We start from the raw sequence: 26,020 nt of genomic DNA on the forward strand, positions 1-26,020 counted from the left end.
CCTCTGTTAAAACTCTTTATATCTGCTCATGAATTCTTTATCAGCAAAACCAAGAGAACCTGCCACTCATCCTCTGACACTCAGTGTAGACAAAGAAAAGAAACAGACATACAGGGAATAAGATGAGCAGTAAAAATTGAAAAACAGTAGGCCATAGAATTAGATATACTATAGAGAAGTTCATCAGAATTGATTAATATGATTATGATAACATGAATGAAGACTATATGAAAAGGTTTTATAAGATAGTGAAATTCATGATAAACAAGCAAAACCAAATTCTATATTGAAAACAGAAAATTCTAAAAAATCTTGAATTGAGAATATTTGTATCAGCTGAAGGAAAGACTAAAATATTAGCATATAAAAGTTGATTAAGTTTAGCAGTATTTGGTGGCATACACTTTGTAATCCCAAATTCCAATATCCTCTGTTGGGAGACTGAATCAAGAAAGTTACAAGTTTGGAATCTACTTGTGCTCTGTAGTGAGACCTCATCTCTAAAAACAAAATTGGAAAAAACAAAAAAAAACAAGATTTGTCAATAAAGCAAAACTAAACAAACAATAGCAACAGCAAACAGTTGAAATACTTAAAAAACTATAGAAATTTGAAAAAATAGGATATTTATTTGTGGTTCATAGTGATAGATTCTAACATTAATTCCTAATGGTTGACCCAAATAAATATCTAAGCAGAAAAAAATGTTGGAAATGTAATTGCTAAAAATATCTGCAAATTTAGAGAAGATATGCACCCATTAAGTCATTAGGCTCTAAGTAGTCTATGTTGTATAAGTTTAATTATAAATCATGTGTACATGTATATGCACACTTGTACATGTACAAGTACATTATTGTATATTTGGACAATCAAAAAAAGCAAAGAACAGGCAAAAGGAAAGAAGGACATCAAATCTATAAGCAATAATCTCTCAGAAATTCTTCCAATTAAAATATTGGAATTCAAGAAACAATGGTATAATAACTTCAACATTTTATCAGAAGCAGAAAATGTTAACCATATCTGGTTTAGAGTTAAAGACTACTGTCTTAAAGAACTGACTATTCCACTAAACAGATGAGTAATATTCAAAGTCTTCAAAAGTGTTAAATCATACTTACATATGTGAAACATATATAAAGTAATGACACATTAAGACTACTGTTCCTATTAAGACTAAATATAATGTTATAAAATTACATTTAGTAAAATACATATAGATTTTCTTTGTTTCTAGGTATATATTTTAGCAGTATTAATATCAATCACATTGTTACACAATCAACCTCCTGAAATCTTTGTGTACTCAAAAGTTTTGTTGTTGTTTTTGTTTATTGTCAGTCGTGGGGCTTGAAATGTGGTCCTGGGTGCTATCCCTAAATGCTTCAGCTGAAGACTAGTGATCTAACACTGAGCCATAGCCCACTTCCTGTTTCTGGTGATTAATTGGAGATAAGTCTTAAGGATTTTTGTGCCCAGGCTGGCTTTGAACTGTGATCCTCAGATCTCAGCCTCCTGACTAGCAAGGATTACAGATGTGAGCCACCAGCATGGGGAACCTTTTAAAACCTAATTACATTTTCACTCTTCCCCACACCCCAGGACCCACCAAATAATTGTCATTATTCATAGATTTCAGTCCTCCAGGAATATTCTATAGGGGAATCATGTAATGCCTATCTTTGTTTAGTTAGGCTGTCTTATTAAGTTTAATGATCCAAACACTACCTATGCCATGCAGTGTCATAATCCCTAACCTTTCAAATATTGAGTAGTATTTCCTTGCATTTACTTGCTACAATTGCCTTATTCATTTATCTTGACATTCGGAGCTTTTTTATTAATTACATTTTTTTCTGATGTAACTAATGCCTTCATAAAAATTGTAGACAAATGTATGAAACTAGGCTGCAAAATCTTTGGAAGGTTAGTTTTGTAGAGATTCAATTTTTTGAGCTATTGATATATGTTAGATATGAGGCCTTTGTTGTATGGTAAGTGAAGATCTTCTCCCATTCTGTAGGCTTTTTAGTTAATTTGCTAGCTATGTCCTTTGCCTACAGAAGCTTTGCAGTTTAATGCAGTCCCACTTATCCAGACTTTCTCTGATTTGTTGTGTTTCTTGGTCCTTATTAAGAAAGTTTTGATCTGTGCCAAGGAGACCTAGTGTATCTCCTATTCCTTCTTGTAAAGTTTTCAGTGTATCTTTTACCTCGAGTTCTTTGATCCATTTGGAGTTAATTCTAGTGCAGGGTGACAAAGAAGGATCCAACTTTAGTTTTCCGCACGTGCTTAACCAGTTCTGCCAGGACCACTTGTTGAAGAGGCTGTCTTTCTTCCATTCTATTTTTTTGGCTCCCTTATCAAAGATTAGGTGGCCATAGGTCTGTGGGTTAATATCTGGGTCCTCAGTTCTATTCCATTGGTCTTCAGGCCAATTTTTTCCTGAACGAATGGGTGGAGGTAATGCTAATTATTTGAAAATACATTGGAAAAATCTATGGAATTATGAAACTTGAAGAATGTAGAAAAAGATGAAAGGTGAAGTAAATGAATTCTTGCAAATCTTAGGACAGTAAAAATGTTTTTCATAACTAATCTACTCATTGTTAAGGGTCATAAACCTATAGAAAGGAGAAAATCATTTTAAAATATACGATAAAAGAAAGAACATAGAGAGATTCAATGGGCTAGCAAAGTTAATGCCTGTAGAAGACAGGTGAGGTAACTCAAACATCAAGCATTGTGCTCACCTTTTCCCTCTGTCTTAACTGATACAAAATGCAACTATGAACTCTACCAATTTATCATAGAATTGATAATATGATTTGGTACTTATGAATGATTTTTTGGAGAAATCTAGCATCGTTATAACATTGGTGATAGTGTCATAAGAAACTGGGAACCCTAGGGAAAATGACTCAATGATCTAATACCATGACTTTTGATGATCTCTAATGCTACAGGGACCAGAAACCTGGACCTTCTTAGGACTTGAACACTGAAAACAAGGTGAATTCATTCATTTGAGAAAAATGGTATTCAATGGCATTAGGGTGATTTTCAAGTTGTGAAAACATCATTAGTGTCTATTCTCATGTTTCAAGATCAGATCCAGAAAGCTGCTTTTTACTCAAGATTTTATTAACATTGATTTTCACATCTAATTTTCAAATGTCATGTTTAACAAATAAGTATTCAAGAAAGGAATCTCTCTATATAAATACTGGTACATAGATTTTAGAACATATTTAAAATAAAGCTGAGGGTTTGTGTGTCATAGATTCATATTAATATATATATATAATAAAACATTATGTCTATATGGGCATCTACCCTGAGCATCATAACCCAGGATATGATAAGTACACCTGCTCAGCCATGTTCATCTCTGCACTATTCACAAGAGATAAGCAATGGAAACAACTCAGATGCCCTACTGCTGCTTTTTATTTGACATGTCCTACACTTTTCTTTCCCTAAATGTCCAAGTATGTATTTTCAGGATGTGTTCATATGTGTGTGTTTATGTGTGTGTGTGTGCTTGTGTGTGTGTGTGTGCGTGTGTGTGTGTGTGTTTGTGTATGAGTAGGGAGGTTTGAATTCTGGGCCTTCTACTTTTCTATTGTATTTTATTGTTGGGGTGATGTATAGAGGGGTTACAGTTACATTCATCAGGTGGTGGGTACATTACTTCTAGAACCTTGATACACCTTCTCATGTTTTTGTCCCTATTTTCCTTAACCCTTCCCTCCCAGTTGTCTTATTTTCTCCCTTCCATTCTCTTCCTCCAAATAAACAAATAAGTGTATATACAGTACACCAGTATACAAATTCAGATACAGTCACCTCATGAGATTAACTGTAAGTGAAAAAAGAGAAAATAAATATCTTCATATAGTACATTAAGAAAAATAATCACAAAGATGAACCTCTTGTTTCATTTCATTTATTCTCATCCTGTATGACCTTATTTACACAGCTTTTAAGATATTGACATCCTCTGTTAGGGGAATCATAAATGAGTACTAATTATTACAAATGAGGGAAATCGTGGAGCCTATGTTCCTTTGGGATTGGCTTACTCCACTTAATATGATTTTTTTCCAAGTCTTTCCATTTTTTTACAAATGGGGCAATGTCATTCCATTGTTTGTAAGTACCGCATCTTCTTGATCTATGCATCTACTGAAGGGCAACTGGGTTGGTTCCTTATCTTAGCTGTGGTAAAAAATGCTGCAATGAACATTGTAGTGCTAGTAGCTTTAGTATAGCCTTGCTTCTGGACATTTGGGGTAAATGCCCAGGAGTGGGATTGCTGGGTCATAGGGGAGCTTTATGTTTAGTCTTTTGAGGACTCACCACACTGCATTCCATAGTGGTTGAATGAGTTTACACTCCCACCAACAGTGTAGTAGTGATCCCTCCTGTGGGCCTCCTATTTTTATTTCCAATTCTTATATTCTACCACTTGAGACACATCTTTATTTTCAACTTTTTATTTTTTAATTGAATATAAGTATCTCCTGGATTTATGTTCCCAGGCTGGCTTTCAACAACATTCCATACATTTCATCTTCCTGAGTAACTACAACTATGGACATGAGCCATTATTCACATGTTCATGTTCAAGGAATACTGTCTTATGTCTTTCCATGAAGAAATACGACAATATTAAACCGAGTTAATATGTTCAAGATAAGGGCAGTGAGTGACAAGACAGTGCTACACTTCCTACTTGTATTTTGGAATGTTGTGGGAAGAAGCTGTCTCGCTGACTGTGAATCTCTGAGCAGGCCTCCCATAGAACTAGTTCTTTGAATTATAAGTAAAAGAAATTAAATTTTATGTGTTAAGGAAGAAAATGGAGGGGAAGAGAAATTGTATCCCAACCCCTACAGTTAAAGTGTGGGTTAAACAACAGAACTCCAGAAAGGTCAGAAATCAACGTAGATGACAGATAACTGGAATCAGAGGAAGCCTCATGTCAGCCTTCATGTCACTTCGCATTGGGGATCTATCTCCTTTAAGTTTTATATGTTGTTTTCCTCATGAAGAGAAGTATGGCTTTCCTTACTGGGGCTGTTTGTCTCTTGTCTTTTGGCTCTATAGACTGTATTTATTACAGAAAAAAAGAAATGTTCTTTAAGCCTCTGATGCAGCTGTCCTATTATGACTTAGGAACCTGTCACAATGAGTACCCAACATTCAAATAGAGGGAAAAATCCTCAAACTGGCATCAATTTTGTTTGGGAAAATGGATGAATACCATGAACCATTTCTCCCATTAAGTTTTGTTTAAGTGTCCCTGCTTTGGTTGTCTTAGCTCTACGTTGTTCATGGTATCTGCATCTGCAAGGGCTAAGTGCACACTTTTCTCCCACAGTCAAAACTTAGGAATCTGGAACCTTGGAATCTTGGGCTTTTGGTTTTATTTCTTTTCTTATGTCAGATTTTTCCTCCTTTGAAAACCTTTCTTCTGCCAGTTTGTGTACCTTTGGTTTACAGAGTAAGCCAGTGGGAGGCAGGATTGTTTTTCTATGAGATGTTAATGAAACCTTGGCAGGGAATATTCATGGGAGAATGTGTTACCTATCATGGTAGATGAACTTTGAGATGGGAAGAAAACATGCTGGGAGTTCAAGACATGGCCATCGAAAGATTTCAGTTTGAATGTGACTTCTAGGCCATTTTAAAACATGGGTGTGGGTATAAAAGGAGAATATATTTCATTTTTCATTAAACACATTATTTTTTTTAAATATGTGTCTTTTATTTTTTTTATTGTAATTAGTAAAAGGGTTACATGATATTTGCCAGATAGAAGGTGCATTAATTCACATACATTGATACCCTTTCACATGTCTTGGTACCCATTTCCCTCCCCCCCCACACCCCCCTACCCGTCTTGGTTTTCCCCCCTTCTCTATCAAATTTCAAATATCCAAATACAAATAAATTCAATATATCAGATAACAAAGTGAGATACTATACCAATATGAGATAACCAAGGGACAGCAAAGGAGATGAGAGAAAACATAGTACATTAAGGACAAAAATCATTCATTATATGGCTTTTGTTTCACTATCCCAGAGGTCCTTTCAATTAGCTTCACATTATATGTCCTTATGTATCAAGATTTTGCTCTATTGCAAATCTCTGCTAGTAGAGCCCAAGGTTTCTACTGATTATGATGAATGAGGGAAACCATTGAGCCTAAGTTCCTTTGAGTCTGGCTTACTTCACTTAATATGATTTTTTCTAAGTCTTTCCATTTCCTAACAAATGGGGCAATGTCATTCTTCCTGACAGCAGCATAGAATTCCATTGTGTACAAATACCACAACTTGTTGATCCACTCATCAACTGAGGGACATCTAGGTTGGTTCCATATCTTTGCTATGGTGAATAGTGCTGCAATGAACATTGTTGTGCTAGTGGGTTTAGTATGTCCTTGTTTCTGGGTGGTTGGGTAAATGCCAAGTAGTGGAATTGCTGGGTCATAGGGGAGTTCTATGTTTAGCCTTTTGAGGCACTGCCACACTGCTTTCCATAGTGGTTGGACGAGTTTGCACTCCCACCAACAGTGTAGTAGTGATCCCTCCTGGCCACATCCCCTCCAGCATCTGTTGTCATTCGTATTAAATACATTATTAGCTTATACTCATAGTATAGATATAGGATACATTTTCTTAGATTTGTACTGGGCAATTAATCCTTTGACTGATAGCAGAGGCCTGCTTAAATCTATGTTCTATGGAGAGAAAATTTTGAATTCAAGTTTATTTTAAGACCTAGATGACATGCTGCAGCTCACATATCTTTTCCCAATATCTGGATTTCTATGAGGGAGATAGATATAGAAGTTGTGTCAACAATAATGAATGGAGATGGAGACTATATTTGGGGCATACAACTCTGGAAATACATCTCCTCAGAATTGAGCCTTTTATAGATGGTAAGGACTCTGTCTTTTTGTTTCTTTGCTTTCCTGAAGAGTAGCTGTAAATGCAGCTAGAAAACAATTGAAAAGTTTTGCTTTCAATAAAGTATATCATACACTATTTAAATTGGAATAAGAAGTCTGTGATACATATATCATTGTCTATTTTACAAATGAGGAAACAAAGTCTAAGAGAAGCCACTAAAGCTGTCCAAGATCCCATACCCGGTACTTTATAAAATAAAACAAGATGAGGGGCGGAGGTGGGGGGAGGGAAATGGTGACCAAGACAAGAGAAAGGGTATCAATATTTGCGAAGTAATGCACCTTCTGCCTGGTGAATATAATGTAACCCTTCTATTAATTACAATAAAATATATGGAAAATAATTTATAAATCATCCATTTAATAGTACATTTCCAAGGCTTCATACCATTATCTAGCTTACATGAATTTAAAGGTGTTCTCTAAGTTATTTTCAAATGTGTAAGTACCTATATGCAAACTTACAAGATTTAAAGATCTTGATATTTTGAAAATCCTCAAACTCATTTCTTTAATTTATGTAAATTATTATTCAAAATTATGCAACCAATCCAGAACGTGTTAGCTGTGCCTCACCTTACAATTAACATCAAGTTGCCCACACAGAATCAAACTAAATTTGTATGCTGAGTAATTTTAATTGTAGCCCTGTCACCACGGAATTTAAATAACTTCAACAACAGGTTCTTTGTAAAACTTCTCCATTACTAGGAGTTGATAGAAGCATCTCATTGTTTTGAAGTCATTTCACTAAAAATAGGAAAATTAATATTAAAATCCTCCCAAATAATATTCTAGTGCCATGAAAATAGCTCCTACAATATGCATTTAGTTTTACATTTATTAGATTATTTGGATAAACATTTCTATCTTTTAACATTTCCTCATGCTTATGTGAGATGCACAGAAAATTATTTTTAAAAATGTTGAATTTCATGAAAACAAATTTTATCACAGAAGGAAGAAATCAAAATATGTCTTTGAGATAAAATTTAAAGAATTGAGAGAGACTTGACAATGTTTTATTACCTTGCAGTGAACCAGAATGTATTTAATCATGCTTTTTTGAACAATAGATTCACTAAATAATTAATGGTCGGAAATTTGGGCTGAGGGTATCATTACCAATAGTTAAATATTTTGATTATATTCCTTAATGTAAGACTTTTAAGATATAATGAAATCTTTTTCTGAGACAAAGTTGAAGTGGGTGATGTTGAATTCCAGAAAAGACTAAATAAAATCTTCTACTTGACATTGGGCAATAAGTCAAGAAATCAATAGATAGAATCTACTATGTGTGTGTCTCCAATCACAATCCATGATGGAATATTTATATGCTGCGCATCTGAGAGACTCCAGAAATTACATGATGTGTCATATCTCATAATTCCATTATTTGTAGTAGAGGGCTACAGAAATACACAGAGATATTAGTTCACCATTCCTGGAGATTGTAAATGATACTGACTAGATAAAATCAATCTTTTCAGTTGTTCTTCAATTAACAATTGAGTCATGAAGCTTTTTCTGTGAGGATGATCAGTGTAATCACATATGTATCATAAAAAGAATGACAGAGGAAAGGAAGTTTCGAAACAGAAGGGGAGAAAACACACAGAAACACAAGAAAGCAATGTCAAGTTGGAGAAGAATCTGGGGCCTTAAACAAAAAGCAATAAACCACAAAACAGTCACAAGAAGAGGTTAAAAAAAAAGACAAGAAACAGAAAGCCTCTAGAATCTGAGAAAAGGCAATCCAGTTAAAATGACACTTTGATTCCTTCCTGGGACACTAATTTGTATTTCTGGCATCTAGAGTGTGCTTTGTGCTATTTGTTCTAGCAGCCAAGAAAAATGAATATAGTCAGATTTGCTTTAGTTTTTTTTCTAGCTATAAAGCAAAGATAATGATATGTCACAGGGTTATTGAAAGAATTAAGGAGCTGGTCATTATGTTCACACAAAATAATACCCTGTACTTAGTAAGTACACTGTACACATTACAAAGATTTCTCTTTCCTTTTCTATACACGTATATATAGAACCATTTATGAATGTATCCTCTGCTGTTAGATAGAGCAACAACATATGCAAACATATCTCTTCAGTTTTGGGGATTGGACTAGTCACCATTCATTTGTCCTCTACCATGTGAAGAGCATTTGGCTTTTTTTGTTTTACCTTGAGTCAGGCTCTAATGTTACTTTTTGTCTGAGCTAGGCTCTACTTTTTTTTAAACCTTTCTGCCTCTTCCTCTACTCAGTGGAATGGTATGAGGGAGTATGTCACCATACCTGGCTTATCATCCATCATTGTTCTTTAGCTCAGGCTAAGACTATGCTTTAAGTTCTATATAAACTATTAAAAATGCTTACTGAACTATAGAATTCCCATTAGTACAAAATTTCTCTGGTAATTGCTCTATGTAGTGGGCTATGAAATAAATAGCATGATATTAATATGCTTACATGTTATCAATAAGAAAATATATATTGCAAAAAGAAAGGAAATCATAAATGTTAAAATTTTCTGTAGGAGAAAGCACGTTTAATATTTAACTTGGTTACTATCCTTAGTAGCAGTGACTTCTAATTTTTTTAAAAAATTATATTTTGGTGAGGAAAATTTGATTTCCATTCCTTTACCCTAGACCTCATAGAAATCTGTCAAATTGTTGGATTCGAAACTAGGAACCAGCCTTGGTGTTTTGATTGTGCTCAGAAAAACTTGGCCTCAATTTCTCTGGAACATAGGTATTTATACAATTAACAAAACTATACCAGAAGACCCCACAAGTAAGATTATATTTCTTATCTTAACCTCCCACAAAATAATAACAACCAAACATGGCAAATAATAATCTTCCATCGTGTGTATTATATTTCACTTGCTTCAGAAATAGTTATGAATGTCTAATATATGCAGTCAATTGTAATTTCTTTAATCATGAATAACATGGATGTATTTGTTTCCTGAGAATTGCATAGAGCTCAAATTCTGTTCTTACATAATGCCATAGAATGTCTCTATCATACCTGCACACATATCTCTGAACACACAAATGCATGTATAGCTACATACATTTCCTTTTCTTTCATTGATCAGTGAATATTGGTAAACCAAGGACCAGAGGTACCATGAGAGTATTATTAATATATAGTGATAGATAAATAAATAAATCACAAAGAATTGCAATAGATCATGTAGGAAAGTACTAGAAATAGGCTAGAAAGGTATGTACTGCATAAAGTGCTAATGGAGAGGCTGAGAATGAATATGATAAAAAAGTAGTTTTGTGTATGTGTAACGATCAAAAAAAGTGGAAAATTGTTGACATTGCTTTTAGAAGGAGAATGTGAAGGAGTAGCCAGATAAGTTGAAAAGTATATTCAAGGCATATATGGTAATGTCTCAATCCTCCCTTGTACAACTAAGGGACACTAATAGAATCATTTTAGAATAAAGAAAAATTTCAAAAATAAACATAGAATTCTTAATTATTGCAAATCTGTATTTTTCATAGAGGGAAAATTATTTTCTGCTTTGTCATAGTACTTTTTGTAATATTTTCCAGGAAAGGGCTGCTGAAGTGAATTAGTATATTACATATGTTGAGTGCATTTAGACTGAATGCATTCAGTCTATTTTTCTTTGGGACCTGCACTAAAATGGACAAACTGAGTATTTAGGGCCAGGGTAGGCAGTGGCCAATGGATGCTAAAGAAATACCAACCAATTCTAATTGCTCCAATTCTATTATTCAATGATTTGAAAGCTCAACACTGTTCTTGAATAGCTTACTCTTCTTTTTGTACAACTAGTAGCATGTATATTTGCCAACACACTACTCTTGTAGAGTCACATGTCTATAACCATATTGTGATAATTTGTTTATTTGACTGTTTCCCTTGGGAGGGTAGCATTCTGTTTACAGTGATTACCGGATCTTCCTTTCTGAGCAGGGAATAGGCAAGAAATAAATACTTTTAGAATATAAAACTGAATGAAAAGTTGACTGAAATGTGAAGAGCAGCCTTTGTAGAGAAGTGGTTGAGGGGAGATGCAGAAAGCACTATGAATGCTTTATTACTAATATCATGTATGCCTTTGGGTTTCTAAATTGTGTGTGTAGTATTCTCTATACAAATATATAACCCACCCACCTAACTTTATTGATTCTTGAGAATGTCAGAAGCAATAAAACTAATGGATCATCAGATTTTAGAAAAGAATTTGCAGGATTGAAAATCTTATCTCAAATGTCGAAATGCACATTTCATTTCAAGATTGAATCTTCTAGCTAAATCCACACGGAAGGCTTTTGTTTAGGTCATGCTCTATGAAGATTAGAGAGGCAAACAGAGACATACATGATAACATGATAAAAAGCAAGCTAAAGCATGATTGAGAATAAGCATTTCATCAAGAGAAGATATTGCAATATATGGCTGAAATTTTGCAACCAACTATAATTGTGACTTGTTTTGTATTCTCAAAAAGAGATTGAAATTTTAATTTAAAAATATCTGCATTCACACAATATGAGGAATGTTTACTAGTCAACAAAGAGAATCCTTTACTAAATGCATGTTTTGTCCTCCAAGTAATTTTAACGTATTAGGAGCCATGTCCTCTGCAAGGCATTCTTTTTCACTTGTAGAAAGGAAAAGATAGATAGTAATAAGTAATAAGATAAATAGACATCAAAATAAGAAATAATGGAAATTACTACAAAGGAAATTAACTGGGAAAGATAGAAGAACATCTCAGAAAATGGGAAGTAGGGATGAGAAGATGCAGGTACTGCTCTGGTATAAGAATTCTCTAATTGGTACTTTTAAGTTATTTATCTTCTCTTTTATTGCCCTTATGATTGATCTCATGTTGTTACTATATCTAACTTTGTTACTGGGTATATTGTATATACATTTATTTGTTTATTTGAAATATGGAAGGAATGGGAAACAAGATGATTGGGAGGGGTTGGGGGACGGAAATGGGGACATGAGAAGGGGTATTAATGTGTGAGAAGTAATGCACCCACTGCCTGATAAATGTAACTGTAACCCCTCCATACATTATTCCAACAATGAAATAAAAGAAAAAAGAATTCTGTAATTGGTACTTTTAGGGAAAAAAATGAGATATATTTGAAAACAACTGATCACATTATAGGTTCACTTATAACTGATTTATAAAAACAATTTACCTGTGAAACATAAAATATTTAACTCAAAATTTCATTTCACTGAGAGTCTCTTTGGAGCATAGCTACTTCTTTGGATGTGTTTCCTTTCTTGTCACAGATTAATGATGGCTCCATCATTTTTGCCTCTACACCCACTTTGTCTGAGTGTGTGTAATGGCTTCAGTAATGTCTTCCATGTTCTCCTGTAAGTTGGAAACAGTCATAGCTGCTGGAGCCACAGACTTGTCAGTGAGCTCAGGTCTTCTAAGGAACCGGATACTGGTTAGTAGTCAAGGGGATTGGCTTAATTATATCATCATCATGGATAAGCCATGAGACCACCTACCAGCCATTTAGCAAGCTCTGGGTCATCTCTAAACGGAGGCCAATACCACTTCCCACCTTATAGAGTCCTCCTGAGAATGAAATGTGAAAATGTAATTGTGTCTCATCTGGCCCGGAGTGAGGGCCTGGTAAGAGGAAGCTGGCAATTTCTATGCAGAATTTAGCTCTTGGATTGGATGTGCTTTCCGAGGTGAATGTAGTATTTTTCTTTGCTATTGCTCTCTTGCCTATTATGTTTGCATAGAATGGTCTTGATTGTAGACATCTTTAAAAAATATACATCAGCTATACTTAGAAAAAATCATATTAAATGAAGTAAGACAGACTCAAGGGAACATAGGCACAATGGTTTCCCTCATTTGTTATAATCAGTAGAAACCTTGGGCTCTCCTCGCAGAGATTTACAATAGAACAAAACCTAGATACATAAGGTCATATAGTATGACACTAAATAAAAGAACCTCCAGGATATAGAAACAAAAGCCATATAATGAGTGATTTGTTGTCCTTAATGTACTATGTTATCTCTCATCTCTTTTGCTGTCCCTTGGTTATTTCATACTGTTACAGTATTTCACCTTGTTATTTGATATATTGTATGTATGTGTATTTGGTTATTTGAAATCAGATAGGGAAGGGGGGAAAACAAGATGAGGGGCGGGGGTGGGGGGAGGGAAATGGGGACCAAGACATGAGAAAGGGTATCAATGTATGTGAAGTAATGCACACTCTAGCTGCTGAATATAATGTAACCCTTCTATTAATTACAATAAAAATATATTAAAAAATCTGTAAAAAGTAAGAAAATAAAGAAGATAAATTGCGCATATAATCTGGCATCCTCACAAACACCATTTATCATGAAAAAGCAATGTGACAGAATGGAAAGCATTAGGTTCCATAGAGAACATGATTTCATTTGTTTATTAGGTTATGGGTTATGTAACACTGAGTACCTAATTCATATTAAATATTGACTGTTTTATCCTATGTATCAGTATGTACATACATGACATATCTATACTAATTAATTATAGAAATATTATGAATAAAATAAGGATCTGTGAAATGACTGCCTTGGAACTATTACTCCAACAATGCACTTCATTGGTTTTAAGAACTTGCTATGTTTATGTTTCATCTCTGTCTTCACACCTATATATTTTCACAAAGTGCAATTTAACTACATCCTTGATTCCTTCATGCTGTATTTTCTTTTTATTTAATTACTGTGTGGTATGTATTTATAGTTACCACAAATCTCAAAAAATCATGCTTAACAATTTAAAATAGTATCTCTGGTGAACAGCACCTTTGGATGGACAAAGCAGAGCTCTTTGCATGTGAACTCTTGAATTGGGAGTACTGAGGCATGCATGGCTAGTTAGAGTTGCTGTTTCCATCTCCACTTTATGAGGAAATTGTGGCCTCTTTTTTACTGATGTGGATTTTGCCATCATTACCCATGCCTCTAACCTGCAGCCTTGATTACTATAATGCTCATGACTTTATGCTCCTTTTGAGCTTCGGCTGGTGAGGAATGCAGCAATCTGTTTGCTTGTGGGTAGCCACTCCAGGAAGCATATTGTACCAGTCTTCCATCGTAAAATGCAATGGAGCTGCACTTTAATGAACCCGCAGCAATGTCGAGTGTATTTGAGGAATCACTTGAATATTTAATAAGTCTAAATGGAAAAGGACATACATTTTTCTTCTCTAATATTTTGGCATCTGTGGTTGAAAAGAAGACATTTAATAAAAGCATATCAGCTAAATGCTATCATTTCTACACCATAGGCATTATTGTGCAGAAAAGTTAAGTTCACAGAAGGGCTTTTAAACCCCCTTGTTTTCAAACTCAGTGCAAATGCAGAACTCAGTGTATGTACTGCAAAATTATGAAAAGTCAGGGAATGACTGGGCAGAAGAAGGATGGATGAGAATGTTGAAAAGAGTGACATTTGATCAACCTGCATTGGTATTCATAAAGTGTTTTGTTAAATGGTAAACTTTTTATACAACTACTTGAAGATAAAATTTGAAGAAGCCAAAGCCACCAGTGACAGACCATTTCCATGATGATAAAAAACTAACAGGGTATATATTCATGGAGGAGAGGAGATGACTTGCTACAGCATCAAAGAGAGAATCAGGCAAACACCTTGACACATTGCCAAAGCATATAATAGGCAACATATGAGAAAGGATGCAAATGGTGATTCCATGCAAAGGGAAAGAATAAGTATCCTACTTCAACTTCTCTTTTATATCCACAGAATGTGTGGAGTGTGTTTCTATATGTGTGTTTGTCACTTTCTCTATTATACTATTGCACACAAATACACACACATACTACACACATAGATACATATATATTTCTCAAAATCAACTATTCCTCCTATTGAGATACATCTTTTGACACTATTGTAAGACCCAAGAATCTTCCTTTATAATCTGTAAACATTTCATGAAATCACACTCTCTGTTTATATGTTTTTGATAAAATGGAAATACAATAATTCTGTCAACTTCCTAGTTTCTGCACATTGTTTTACAGTTCAAGAGCTCTACTGGTATTTGGGCCTGAAATTTCCAATGAGGAAATTTATAGATTTAATTCATCTACCAGTTCACTAACTCCCAAGTACTAAGAACCACTTTAATCAGGTGAAACTTCAGTAACATTTCCAAAAAGTTAAGATTTTGGTAATCATAACTGTACTTAGTTGTAAACAGCTCCTTCTTTCATGAAGATTACCTGAAAGTGCTGGAAGCAAAGGACAAGGATGAGAATGACAAAATTTGCTCCAATGCCTATTGAATATAGAGCTTGAAGTCTTGGAGGCAGAATTACACATTAGTTAAACAATAGTGATGGTGACATATTGGACATGAATTATGCCTTCCAATTTTCTACCTTTGAGAGTAGGCAAAACTAAAGAACTTTATTTTCTAGTTTATAAGATGCTATCAATTCATTATTTCTGTATTGGAGGTTATAGTGCATATTTAAGGAGATAATTTCACTCATGTTTTCGGTACTAGTCCCTCAATTTTTATAGCTAGTCATCTTTGTATTATTATATATGCAGTGAATAAAATATGTTATTCTACTGATAGGTCTTTATGATATCAATACTGGGCATAACGTGCAAGGCAAAAGATTGAGTTTATTGAAGCTATAATTAAATTCATGGAAATTATAGTTTCATGATGACATTATTCCATCATTCATTTTGTCTTTTCTTTATCAACTCAACCAGGCAGTACTGGTTGACTCAGAGGCTAGACATTGTTTAGAGTACCAACAGTCTAATGATGAGTAAAGTAAAATATTTGCTGCATAATGCAATTCGTGGAAATATTCACAAATGAACAGAAATGATGACCGTGTATCTCCATTCTATCTGAGCCTTGAGATCCAGAAGGATAGGAAAAATCTTTTCAGAGGTAAACCCCTGTCTAAATTTAAGAGGAAGAAGTTGTGACAACTATAGAGATGTTGGAAGTGAACTAATCCATAAAATTCTTCTTAGAATTGAGGTTAGGAGAGATTAGATGACATTGGCACACAGTTCAAGCAGTAGGCAGCTAGAGTTTTTTGCCCTACTCCAGAGATCTTGCACAAAGCCCTCTTTTCCAAACCACACACTGCTGTTTTCCAGAGATTTCAGGGTTAGAAACTGGGCCACAACCTTCAAACTTGTATTTGGAAAACATAGTCCCTGTAGCCACCAGCCAGCCCATCTGGGGAGGTTGAAACCCTGTAATTTCCACCCATCTCTACAACAATATTTCTCTTTCATTTGATAGCAACGTGGCAATTAAAATAAAATGCAAAGAAGAGGGTAAAAGGAAAATGGAAAAAGGGAGGAAATACATGGTCAAGGTAATTATCTTCCCTGTGACATGTGGGCACAAAATTAACTGCTGCTTATAGCAATCTGTATATTCCTGAATTTTATAACAAATTCATCTCATAGACAGCACGGACTTCCAATGAAACTCTCATAAGTTTTATTCGTCTCTTTGATACCCTACCTTAACTTGAGAAATTCCTCAGCTTGTCTTCATGGCAAAGTCGTGTCTATCATACAAGTAATTGGGCATTAAGGCCAAAGGTAATGTCTTTCTTCAGTGGGATGGATTATTTTTACATGCTTATTGTAGTGTGCCTTGTTTCCAATTTATCAAATCCATCTGATATATTTTGTTAATTTTGGAAAGTCCTTCTTTTTTCCTGTACTTAGGGTTGTAAGCAGCATAAGGCTTTCTGTAGCCATGGACGATACCTACATTAATATATCATCAATTTGTCCTAAGAATTCTGTACTTCTTAATGAATTCTCTCACACTAAGAATGGAAAGAGGGAAATCCATTACTCTAGTTAGATAAGAATTAGATTCTACTTATGTGAATTATGGGTTTCCCCTTATAATAAAAATTTGGTAAGGCTTTGTCTTACATTGTCATTGAGACAAAGTTTTGGCTTATTGACTAAATTTTGAATTTTGATTTATGTTACCTTCCTTTTACTTTTTTTTTAACCAGTGTGAGAAATCACAGAGCTATCTTAATGTTGTAAAAGATTAATTGTCCATAGCACCAATTTGGCCTGTATGAAGTCAGAACAGCTGTAATTATGCTTGGTTTCCCCAGTGAATATACCTAAGAAAACATTCCTATGTTACAAATTCCCATCACACTACATTCAAGAGGCCAAACTAAATACAGTGAAACCTGTGCATTTCAGTCTATTTCTGAATGCTTTTCAACAGTTTGTATTCAGATTTCAAAGTGTTTGCAAAGTTTCCACACTGAAGAAAAATTTTTTCTGGTAACTTATTTTCCTCCTTTTCAACCTTGAGAAAAATATAAAGCTTCTGTTTCTTTTTCCTGTTGGGAAAATTATTTTTATTAATATCATCTTTCTACTATATATAGTCAGCTAATAAAGGAACAGAAAAAAGTAAGATAAATTTGAATTTCGAGTTTTCCTTTAAACTGACCTCAGAGATACTTTGTCCAAGAAATGATATGCTACCAGAAGTTCTTCACCAAAAATTGTAATTGGGCCTGGAGTTTGGACTAGTGGTAAGAGTGCTTGCTTAGCATGCACGAAGACCTGGGTTTGATTCCTTGGTAGCACATACATCGAAAAAGCCATATTTACTGCTGTGGTTGAAGTGGTAGAGCTCTAATTTTGAGAAAGTCCAAGGACAGTGCTCAGGCCCTCAGTTCAAGACCAAGGCCTGGCAAAAAATTGTAATATTTTAATTATTCTAAAGTATTTCAACTGAAAATACTAGCTCAAAGCCAATGTGAGAACAACAGGAACAAATGATGTACCACTTTTATTTTTAATTTTGGTTCTAATTGGTAAGTGTGTTTTATGACATTCAAAATTACGCTTTGTTCATGACTCATGATTATAATGTTATTAAGTAAGTTTGTAAATATCATTCTCTACTGGAATTTTTTTTTGCTAGTCTGACCATTTGACCTCTGTGGCTGGGTGTTGTCCTTGAGCTTCTCTTTTGCTTAACTTTACACTTTAACCACAGCGCTACTCTCAGCTTTTCCTAAGTAGTTTATTGGAAATAAGGGTCGTATGGACTTTCCTGCCTGGCTTGGCTTTGAACTGCTACACTTAGATCTCTTTAGTAGTTAGGATTACAGGCGTAAGCCGCTGGCATCTTGTTGACATAAGTGTTTGTAATTATCATAGAAGGATCTGCCAAGTGAATATACTTTCTTAAAAATATTCTAGAATGAAAAACAATGTCAAATACCGTACATTCAGTTCCACCGTAGCGACACTTAGACAATAACTTAAGTGGTTGTACAAACTGTAGCTATTATTAGCACTAACGTTTTTTTTTTCTTGTGACCTATATTCCATGAAATGGACTCCCTTTAGTTCTGCATGACTATATAGAGTAGACAGGCTAATAGACAACACTTTTAGATATTACTCAGAGGAGGCTAGAGGCTTCAAATTTGGCTTAGAGATTCCCCCAGAAAAGTGAAGATTCTGGAGCCTCAAACATCATTTCTGGGGAAGCAATGTCAAAGATAAAAAGGTCCCTGTGATCATTAGAAAAATCATAGTAGATTCCAATTTTTCATATGTAGTGTTAGTCTGAGAAGTAACTCAGTATCCATAATCTTGTTTTTATTATCATAAAAAATGAATACTACGATATTGCAAAAATTTTTGATAGTATGTCCTTCAAACCACAGTGTTTTAATTTCTCTGAGAACTACCCATATTTCCTACCATCAGAAAATACAGATATGTGAGTGGAGTGTTGTATCTTCAGTTTTTTTCATATATTTTTATTGTAATTAATAGAAGGGTTACATGATATTTGCCAGATAGATGGTGCATTAATTCCCATACACTGATACCCTTTCACATGTCTTGGTCCCCATTTCCCTCCCCCACCCCCAAACCTCATCTTGTTTTCCCCCCTTCCCTATCCAATTTCAAATAATCAAATACAAATATATCCGATATATCAGGTAACAAATTGAGATACTGTAACAATATGAGATAACCAAGGGACAGCAACAGAGATGAGAGATAACATAGTACTTTAAGAACAACAATCATTCATTATATGGCTTCTGTTTCTATATCCTAGAGATCCTTTCATTTAGCGTCCTACTATATGGCCTTTTGTATCAAGATCATTCTTGCCTTTCCTGGGAGTATAGAGAGATTCACCAAACCCAAAGGAGGAAGATAAATGTGCATTTTGAAAGGTTGGAATGAAGGCTTAAACACTGACCTTACTTTCACCTTTTACCTTTTATTGTGGAACTAAGGGTGATAAAAGGCAGCCATCTTTTCCCCTGAATAAAGTTATCAGAGAAAGCCATTAACACAGAAGTGAGCACGTAGTTACTCTGTAGACAAGCTTCAACTAAAAGAGTGTTATCCTTGGGTTATAACTAGGGAATCAATTAGAAAATTGCAGTTTCATGAAGTCCAATGTCTGCAAGAGAGTTTTCTGTCAATCATTTTGAGAGGCAGTCATTCACACTTAGCAGACAAGGGCGTCTATCACCTGATCCTCACCTCCAGCTCTGTTTATGTCTTTTGTTTTGGAGACAGGGCCTCACTCACTCCATTTTCCTGGGGTTGGCATTGAGCTCATGACCTTCCTGCTTCTATCTCCCAAGTAGCTGTGATTATAGGTTTATGTTACCATGCCTAGATGAGTCACTCTTTTAAAAAAATTGCCTTTCCGAGCCAAGTGTTCATTTAATTTTCCAGTTCATTCCACACAATATGTGGGCAAGTTGGGTGCTTATGTTTCCATTTTAAAAATGAGAAATCTAAGACTTGGATAAATTTAACAACTTGTTCATTACCATGCATCCATTTGCTTATTTATATGCTCCTAACACAAAACACATAGAAACCAATCACTTGAGATACAATAACAAAACATATAAAAATCACATCTATCTTCAAAATGTTAATGAAGTCCAGGAAGGGAGCACAAATACCTTGAGTTCTAGAAACTCCTCATAAATAAAGAGTATTTGTCTTTTTGTTTAATTTCAATGAATTTACTTGGTCAGTTATTTTACTATGCTTCAAGATTCATGATGAAAATTATAGCTGATTTGTTTTTTACTATTCCAGGTGAATTTTATAAAGGATGTTTTTTGGGTCCATGTTTTGTCCAAAAATGACATCCACTGAATTTTTTCCACATACAAAATATTGAAAAATATAAGTAAAGTAAATGCTTTGGCATGTATGGGAGTGCACACAAGTGTATTAACTGAACTATCAAGGATTCAGGGGAGAACTCAAACAATTTGATTTCTTAGAAAGGCCAAACAAAAGTCCAACAAAATAAACATCAGGAAGTGAGTACTTGAAAGTGGTGGGCTGGGCCAAGGGCACAGGGTGAACTAATGAAAAGGAGGAGAGGGAAGAAGGTTGTCAAAATTTCAGTACATTACTTTGCATATGAATTTTCCCCCCAAACACCCAGTCACAGAAGTTGTTCCAGTTACAAACATGAGGGATGTTAAAGCTGAGGTCAATATTCAGCCATCTACCCCTCTCAAGGACGAAAGTACAACCACACCTCCCTTTTTCTGCTAGAACATGAGGAGCCTTCCAATTTCCTTATGCCATCTTGCTAGAGGAATTTAATTGTTCCTGGCCTTCCTTTCATCAAGAACTTCTCAGTGAATCCCAATGGCATCTATGTAAACCTGGAGGTCAAATTGAAATGGGGGGTTGGGAAAACTGTCTCTTCCATCAGAGCTACTACTTAGAAGTTTCTGCATTTCTGCTTTGTCCTGGTGGCATGGCTCTTGTTAAAAGGAACTGACTGGCTATGAGAAAGGATTTGTAAAATATAAGGTTTTGTCTTTGACTGCTTTCTTTTGAAGATGAAATTATGACAGGCTCCGGACTGTTCAAGAAATAATAGAGAGTGTGGATATATTTTAATAGTACTTGTGAACTGTGAATCTTATTTCAAAGTCACCTGATGTAAGTACATTTCCCTTCTCAAACTAGCCAATCACAAGCAGATTGTGAGCCTGGGCTCAACCAATCCTAGCAGAGGAGCGTGGCCTGCTGGTTTTGAATCAATACCTGAGCAGGCTACCTGCTCTGTATGCTTGCTTAACGGACTTTTGGTGCAGAAGTAAATTTTCTCTTTCTGAGAAAAATTAAATAAATTCAATACATGTCCTACAAAAGTATACAATAAGAAAAATCTGGGAGGGGTGGGTGAGAATGTGGAGGGGGTGGCATTTCACAAGATGAATTGTATTTGTAAAACTACAATGCCATCTCTCTTGTTAATATGCCAACTCTCTCGAAGTTAATAAAAATATTTTAATGAGAAGTTTGTTTCTCAGGCTGAAGAAAAGATGGACAAATGAACAAGATGGGGTGTTTACTCATCTTGTACAGTAAGCTATGTTGTTTTGGCAGTCCTATTTGAACTTAGGGCCTCATGACTTTTAGTCAAATTGTCTACCAGAGAATCATACCACAGCTCCAGCCTGGTTATTTTTTATATAGAGTCTCATTTATGTAGGGTCAGTGTGGACAGAAATCCTCCTGTTTATACAAGTTTTACTGTTGCAGCTGGAATGACACTCGAGTACTACCGTGCCTGACCTTTTCTGTTGAGATATTTTGTGAACTGTTTTGCTGTAGCCCATCAAATATGCTTGCTCTCATCTCAGCGTCCTGAGTAGATAGGACTTTGGGCATAAACCATCATCTCATGGGACATTTCATAACTCATGTTTAAGGAGAATATCCAGCATACCCACTCTCTTGTTTGATCTTATTTCACAAACACACACACAAATCTAATTGAGTGGGAGCCTTTTCTCTTATTCTCTTCAAATCCTTAGGAAGAAATTGAATTGACCATGTTACTCAACCCCTTTGATTGTCTTCCACAGTATCTAAAATATTTTCCAATCGTACTCCACCATTTGCCTCCCACTTATGTAATGTATTATGCCACAGACTCAAGTCAAAGCTTGTAAGTAGTTAATATGCCTGAGCCATGGAAAGTAAACAATAACGACCTACTGAACTGAGGCACATAGAAGCCACATTACTCTTTTATATGTCTTGAGGTAATGTAAAGTTGTCTTTACAACAGTTGCCTGGCTGTCATTGGTTTTAATTTCTCTAACCTTGGTCTTATATATGTAAGTTAATCTGATTTGGGGAAGGAAAGGGAAATCATAGAAACAATGGGACTGTGAGTGAACCAGTGCAATTCACTAGACACTATGTTGGAAATGAACTACACAACTTAGGGAGAAGAGTAGTCAGGGGGAGGAGTGGAGAAAATGAAGGAGGGTGTAACATTGTTCAAAAAGAAATGTACTCATTGCCTTACTCACAAAGCTGTAACCCTTCTGTACATCACCTTTACAACAAAAATTAAAAGCAAATAAAGTGATACTTCAGTGGTGATCATGATGAGAGGGAGGACAAGGTCTGAAAAAGAAAATAAACAGTTGCCTATAAAGCTCTGAAGGGACCTAATGACATTTTTAATATCGATAAGCCCTCTAAGCCCTCACATTTTTACTTTAGAATTCCAAGGTTATATTTAGGCATAATTTGATGTAAACAAGAATGATTGAGGGTCCACGATGTTATAAATAATGAGATTCCTTAACCTCAGGCAGTAAGAAGGTGACGAAACTCATCTCATGTGCTCATGACACACATGGAGTCTCATTGAATCTGGCTGTAGCCTCAGTCACTGTCCCAAGTGCTCCCATTTGGGAGATTGATTACATCTTACAGTTATAAGGATTTTTTAAAATATCTCATTTATATTTGAATTATGTCTGTTTTAAGGCTTTCTCTTGCATATCTCCAACTTCATTGCAACTTGTGAGTCTTGGATGCTATGAATGACTGCTATGACCCTAGCCATAATCTGACCCTGTGGGGTAAAGCATTACAGTATTTTAAATCATTTGTTATTAGACTGAATCACCTGCTATTATTAACAAGTAAAGCGAAGCTCACTGGGGTATACCACTGAAAAGTATTCAGATGCCCGAAGCTTAAATGTATCTAGCAGCAGTTACAACCTAGTATCGATTGATGGAAGACATAATAACCAATAAACAAACAGTAGTTTTTCTAGGCATAATTGGGACTAACCAATAATATCTATTAATTGACAAGAATATTCTCAAGTGAAATTTGAAAGAACCAATAATAACTAAGAAATTCTCAACTGAATCTTTTTCTTTCGTTGTTGTTAGGAAAACATTATGAGATAATTAACTCAGAAATGCAATGATTCCAAGACATAGTTTCTTAGCAAGTAGGATTTGTTCTTGTTTAGCAACTCTTCCTTCAGCTGATTGGAAGTCAATTGCTGGGCTGAGACTGTTGCCTTGTAATAGAGCATTTGCCTATCATGAGCTAGGTCCTGAGCTGGATCCTCACTGTGTCAATAATTTTTTTAATTAAAAACAAAAATGGTTACCTATCATTTCTCCTTCACTGTAAAAATCTATTATCTGTATTATACTTGACAGTCCTCCTTTCTTATTGCTATTGAAACACAGCTCTTCTATGACTTTACTCTTTTAAAGCTTACCACTTTGTATTATTAATTTTTTTCCAGGCAAAGTCCCTGCAAACCTTACTCCTTTAATAACTTTTGTATTTCCAGAGCTGTTGATGATTTATTCCCTCAACCTGGTATTTAAGAAAACAATAGATAATTTTAACAAAGATAATTGATTTAATTGTACTCATGGCTATTATACGTCAGATACATTGTTAGTTGGTTTCATACATATTTGCTCATTTTTGTCCTTTTTTAATATTGTGAATTAAACATGTTTTTCCCACCTGAGCAACAAACTTCTTTATTTGATAAAAAAAATCCTTAAATATTTTAGCCATAAGCTTTCCCTAGGATAAATATTGGCATGTAATAGGTGCTCAATAAACACCTGTTAATCAAAATAAGAAATCAAGCTTAGCATTTGCTTATAATCCTATAATTAGGAAGGCTGAGATCAAGAGGCTCTGGGTTCAAGACGAGTCTGAAAAAATAGTACGTGAGAACCCATTCCAACCAAGTAAAAGCTAGGTAAGTAGTGTGTTCTTGGCATCCCAGCTGTATGGGAACAAAATACAAGGGTGGCTGTCCAGTACAGACAGAACACAGTATTTGAAAAATAACAGAAGCAAAAAGGACAGAGCATATGACTGAAGTGATAGAGCTCCTGCCCACATCTTTGTGCTTCAGCAAGAACATAAAACTATGCGTTCCAGCAACAGCACCAAACTGTGAGTTCAAACTCATACCATCAAGAAATAGAGCATTCCACAGAAATGAGGAGCACATTTTGAGATGTGTAACAAATATATCCCAGTGTGTCACGGTATTACTACAACTTCTGTCACTTCAAATGGTGGACAATCTATTTCATTGTTTAGAAACATAGTTCTTTCTATCTCCATATATTCAGATTCCACTATTATTGGATGGAAAAGAAACTTAAAAATGGATTAAATCTGGGCAAAGTGAGATTCTAGCGCTGTGCTAGTTTTGATAAGCCATTTGAGCTCCTGTGGATTTGGGTACCAGCAAGGGGAGCTGGAATAAGTCACAGGTCCTGCAAAGGCTCATGGGTTATAACTACCAGAGAGTAAGTGTCTCACAGGGAATCTTCGGAGCTTCCCACCATGCAATCTTTCTAGTGAGCTTCCTGCAAGGAAATTTATTTAGCAACATAATGCTTATCAGAAATATCATATTAAAATATAAGTAAGAAAATTTAAAATCTGGTCATGAAAATTTAATAGATGGTTAGTGTAAGTGGAGAATTGCGGTCTTGTGGTTAAGTTTACAGAAACTGCCCCCCCCCCCTCTCTCTCTCTCTCTCTCTCTCTCTCTCTCTCTCTCTCTCTCTCTCTCTCTCTCTCTCTCCCTTACAGTACCTGTAGACACTATTAAAATATTTATACACCTTTCATAACTTCATCGAGAAATTTTATATTTGATGTAATCTGTTCAACCACATTTTATTCTTGTGCTTTCTTTTAAAAGCATTTTTGGCAGCTTGAGTTCACCTGCCTATCAAGACATAGTACACAATAGCACTGTAGCTTGCCAGGAAGCAGTCCAGATGCCAAGTTTAATATAAAATAGTGTATGTCATTGAAGAGAACCCAAACTATGATGTCCCAATCTTCATGTGAGTTCTCTACTGACTTACAATTTTAAATTCCAGCTGATAGAATGTCTTATAGTGTATGATTAAAATCATGAAATAATACCTCAGAAGCATCAGAATTTTCATTTATGAGTTTATGTTCTCCCCAAAGATGGCAATTCCATGAAAAGTAAAATATAATTGTACGTTGAGAAACAGAAAATTCACTTGAAGTTCTAATAATATTTGTCTTTTTCTACCTTTCTTCATGTCTGCTTTGTTCAGTATTACTAACAGAAGGGTAGTTGTAGTAAAACACATATGCCTGCCAATGGCCCATTCTAGCACTTTAAATTAGTAGTTGTCTGAATTTGAAAATTCTTAGGATAATTTGAGCATCTATTTCCTGATCTGTCCAAAAAAAGAGAGAAAGGAAAAGGAAAGAAGGAAGGAACAAAGGAAAAAAAGAAGGGGGAAATTTAATTATGTTACATCACAATTTGGGAATGAGGATTAGATAAGGTGGAATATTAAGTGTGTTTAGCACAGTTTTACATACAAGGCTGTCATGCCATCCTTATTCATCTCTACCATCTGTCTTAAGTTTACAATTCATGCTTACAGATCAAACCTGGTGTTTTTGTTGAGGATTTTCTCCAAATGAAGGCCATGCATCTCTCAAATGATTGCTCTTCCTGGAACAGAGCTAACTATGATGACAACCACTCATCTTGGCCATAAACTCCAGAAACTCTTTTCAGTGTGTTTTCTGTATATCAATAAAACTTC

The sequence above is a fragment of the Megascapheus bottae genome, chromosome 13 (genome assembly GCF_031878675.1).
Source record: "Megascapheus bottae isolate mThoBot1 chromosome 13, mThoBot2.hap1, whole genome shotgun sequence".
NCBI classification, from domain to species: Eukaryota; Metazoa; Chordata; class Mammalia; order Rodentia; family Geomyidae; genus Megascapheus; species Megascapheus bottae.